This window comes from Chiloscyllium plagiosum, unplaced genomic scaffold (assembly GCF_004010195.1).
Source record: "Chiloscyllium plagiosum isolate BGI_BamShark_2017 unplaced genomic scaffold, ASM401019v2 scaf_4731, whole genome shotgun sequence".
Lineage (NCBI taxonomy): Eukaryota > Metazoa > Chordata > Chondrichthyes > Orectolobiformes > Hemiscylliidae > Chiloscyllium > Chiloscyllium plagiosum.
Genome location: NW_025214325.1, coordinates 1 through 4,852, shown reverse-complemented (window position 1 = coordinate 4,852; position 4,852 = coordinate 1).

The following is a 4,852-nucleotide window of genomic DNA, read 5'->3' as shown; positions in this document are numbered from 1 at the left end:
AAATGCATTGTTTGGTTTTAGTTAGTTCATATAAAGCTAAGCTTACAATGGCAGGGGACCTTAGAGCCGTGGCATGTGACTCTTGCTTGATGTGGGAGCTCAGGAGCGTGTCTGACATTCCTGACTCTTACACTTGCAAGACGTGTGTCCAGCTGCAACTGTTGCTTGACCACATGACGGCTGTGGTGCTGCGGATGGACGCACTGTGGAGCATCCGCGATGCTGAGGAGGTCGTGGATAGAACGTTTAGTGAATTGGCCACACCGCAGGTTAGAATTGCTGAGGAAAACAATGAATGGGTGACCAAAAGACAGAAAAAGAGTAGGAAGGCAGTGCAGGTGTCCCCTGCACTCATCTCCCTCCAAAACAGGTATATCGTTTTGGATACTATTGGGGGAGATGGCTCACCAGGGGAAGGCAGCAGTTGTCAAGATAATGGCACCGTGGCGGGCACTGCTGTTCAGAAGGGCGGGAAAAAGACTCATAGGGCCATAGTCATAGGGGATTCTATTGTGAAGGGAGTAGATAGGCGGTTCTGTGGCCGAAAACAGGACTCCTGGATGGTATGTTGTCTCCCAAGTGCTCGGGTCAGGGATGTCACTGATCAGCTGCAGAGCATTCTAAAAGGGGAGGGTGAACAGCCAGTTGTCTTGGTGCATATAGGCACTAACGATATAAGTAGAAAACAAGATGAGGTCCTGAAAGAAGAATTCAGTGAGCTAGGAGAGAAGTTAAAGGGGAGGACCTCAAAGGTAGTGATCTCGGGATTACTACCAGTGCCACGTGCTAACCAGTGTAGAAATGAAAAAATAGGCAGGATGAACACGTGGCTTGAGAGATGGTGTAGGAGGTAGGGGATCAGATTTGTTGGACATTGGGACCGGTTCGGGGGAAGGTGGGACTTTTTCCAAAATGGACAGTTGACATCTGAACCAGACCAAAACCAATGTCCTTGGGGGAGTTTTTGTTACTGCTGTTAGGGAGGTTTTAAACTAATGTGGCAGGGGTCCGGGAACCGGAAGAGAAAACAAGTAGACAGCGAGGTGGAGATTGGAGACGGTAAGAATCATGAAGATAGCATTAGTAAAGGGAAAATAGGCAGCGAGCAGGTGAGCGCAAAAGAACTGGTGGCCTGAAATGCATCTACTTTAATGCAAGGAGTGTAGTGTGTGCGGCAGATGAACTTAGGACTTAGATTGGTGCATGGGAGTACAACGTTATTGCAATCACAGAGACTTGGTTGAAGGAAGGACATGATGATTGTCAACTAAATGTTCCAGGATATAGACGCTTCAGACAGGACAGGAAGGGAAGTAAAAGGGGGGATGGAGTTGCATTGCTGGTCAGGGACGATATCACGGCTGTACTAAAGGAGGACGCTATGGAGGTCTTGGGTAGTGAGGCATTATAGATGGAGCTGAGAAATAAGAAGGGTGCAGTTACATTGTTGGGGCTGTATTACAGACCTCCCAACAGTGAGCGTGAGGTAGAAGAACAAATAAATAAACAGATTATGAATAGATGTAGAGGCAAGAGGGTAGTGGTGATGGCAGATTTAAATTTTCCCAACATTGGCTGGGATACACTTAGTGTCAGAGGTCTGGATGGAGTAGAATTTGTACAAAGCGTCCAGGAGAGTTTTCTAGAGCAGTATGTCAATAGTCTGATGAGGAAAGGGGCCATATTGGACCTGGTACTGGGGAACGAGCTAGGACAGGTGGTAGAAGTTGCGGTGGGGGATTTCTTTGGGAACAGTTACCACAATTCTGTAAGTTTTATAATACTCGTAGATAAAGAAGAGATTGGACCTAAGGGAAGAGTGCTAAACAGGGCCAAGGCCAATTATATCAAAATTAGGCAGGACCTCGGAAATGTGGATTGGACACAGCTACTTGAAGGGAAGTCCACATTTGAGATGTGGGAGGCTTTCAAAGATAGGTTAAAGATAGTGCAGGATAGGCATGTCCCGTTGAAGGCAAAAGATAGGAAGTACAAGATTCGTGAACTGTGGATGACAGGCGAAATTGTACAACTAGCCAAGAGGAAAAGGGAAGCATACATAAGGTCTAGGCAGAGAAGAACTGAACGAATCCTGGAGGAATATCGGAAGAGTAGGATAAGTCTTAAACAAAGAATCAAATGGGCTAAAAGGGGTCATGAAATAGCTTTAGCAAGCAGAATTAAGGAAAATCCCAAAGCATTTTTTTCTTATATAAGAAGCAAGTGGGTAACTAAAGAAAGGATTGGTCCACTAAAAGATAATGAAGGAAGGCTGTGTGCCGAACCTGAGAGAATGGGTGAGATTCTGAATGATTACTTTGCATCAGTGTTCACTGAGGAGAGGAAGATGATGAACCTTGAGATTAGAGATTAGAGATAGAAGTTTGATTAGTCTGGATCAGGTTGGGCATAAGTAGGGAAGATGTGTTGGGTAGGCTAGAGGTTATTAAGGTGGACAAATCCCCAGGACCGGATGGGATATATCCCAGGTTGCAGAGGGAGGCAAGAGAGGAAATAGCTGAGGCCCTGACAGATATCTTTGTGGCATCCTTAAATTCAGGTGAGGTGCCGGAGGACTGGAAGGTTGCTCATGTTTTCCCTCTGTCCAAGAAGGGTAGTAGGGATATTCCGGGTAACTACAGACCAGTGAGCTTGACGTCGGTGGTGGGGATATTGCTGGAGAGGGTACTGAGAGATAGGATCTATTTGTATTTGGAAAGGAATTAGCTTATCGGTGATGGGCAACATGGTTTTGTGTGGGGGAGATCGTACCTTACCAACTTGATAGAGTTCTTCGAGGAAGTGACCAAGTTGTTAGATGAAGGAAGGGTTGTTGATGTCATATACATGGACTTTAGTAAGGAGTTTGATAAGGTTCTCCATGGTAAAATAATGGAGAAAGTGTGTGTTGGTATGATCAGCAAGTTTGCAGATGACACAAAGATTGGTGGAGTAGCAGAAAGCATAAGGGACTGTCAGGGAATACAGGAGGATATAGATAGACTGGAGAGTTGGGCGGAAAAGTGGCAGATGGCTTTTAATCCAGACAAATTTGAGGTGATGCATTTAGGTAAGTCTAATTCTGAAGCGAATTATACAATGAACGGAAGAGCCTTGGGAAACGTTGATGGGCAGAGAGATCTGGGAGTGTAGGTTCATTGTACCCTGAAGGTTGCTGCACAGGTGGATAGTGTGGTCAAGAAGGCATATAGTAGGCTTGTCTTCATTGGACGAGGTATTGAGTATAAGAGCTGGCAAGTCATATTAAAATTGTACAAGACATTGGTTTGGCCGCGTTTAGAATACTGTGTACAGTTCTGGTCGCCACGTTACCAAAAGGATGTGGACGCTTTGAAGAGGGTGCAGGGAAGGTTTACGAGGATGTTGCTTCGTATGGAAGGTGCTAGCTATGAAGAGAGGTTGAGTAGGTTAGGTTTATTTTCATTAATAAAAAGGAGATTGAGGGGAGACCTGATTGAGATTTACAAAATCGTGATGGGTATAGACAGGGTGGATAGAGACACGCTCTTTCCCAGGGTGAAGGATTCAATAACGAGAGGTCATGCTTTCACGGTGAGAGGTAGAAAGTTTAAGGGGGATACACGTGGCAAGTACTTCACACAGAGGGTGGTGGGCGTTTGGAACATGTTGCCAGCAGACGTGGTAGAGTTAGGAACGGTAGATTCATTTAAGATGCGTCTGGACAGATGCATGAGTAGGTGGGAAGCAGAGGGATACAAATGCTTAGGAATTGACCGACAGGTTTAGACAGCACATTTGGATCGGCTCAGGCTTGGAGAGCCGAAGGGACCGTTCCTGGGCTGTAAATTTTCTTTGTTCTTTGTTCTAAGACTCAGGGCTTAGCTGCAGGAATTTCTGAGGGTAATGCCCTGAACCCAATTATCTTCAGTTAATTCATCAATCACCTTCTCTCCATCTTGAAGGTTAAAGGTGGGGATGTTCACTGATAGTCACGCTGTCTTTAGCACCATTTGCATCTCATCAGATGCTGAAGCACTCTGTGGCCGATATACAGTGAAACCTGGACAATATGCAAAACTGAGCTGCTAAAAACAAAGTAACTTTCACACCTCTCATGTGTCGAACAATAACCATGTCCAACATGAGAGAATCTAACCCTCACCTCCCGACATTTAATGGCATTGTCGTTATTGAAATTCTTGTGGTCAAATCAAAGGCAAGGTTTCCCATTATGTGATGACTCCAAACAGGGTACACTGAACTGTTCACACCCCCTCAGTTGGTCGGAACAAGGCTAATTTAGAAAGGACCTCTTTTCGTACCTGATTGGTCTCACAATACTGGATTGATCTTCCTGAAGGGCAACAACCCCTACTCCAATGTCATTCACATCGATGGCTACTTTAAATGCTTTGCATGCTTGTTTGTTATACTGTTTAAAATAAATACTGCACTAAAGGTTTGGTAGGATCTTTCAATTCCAAGAACCTCGTAATTTCCTGTTGTATTGTGAGAATGGGGAATTGTGCTGTTGCTTTTAGCTTTGCAGCTCTAAGTAGTACTCTTCCAAGATCTACCACCCTGTCCTGGATTGGTCATTTGGGCCTTAGCAGGCTTGCTGTTTATGAAATTGACCATTAGGTCAGCTTATTGTATTTTCTGGCTTCAGGTTTCTCCCATAATGTCCAGGGAAGTGCAGATTAGGTTGATTAGCTATGGGAAATGCAGGTTACAGGGATAGCGTAGTGGGTGGTTCTGGGTGCAAAGCTGTTTGGAGGGTCGGTGCAGACTCAATGGGCTGAATAGCCTGCTTCCACACTGTAGGGATTCTATGATATAAGAATGCCCCAGGATGGTGAGTGCCGAACCA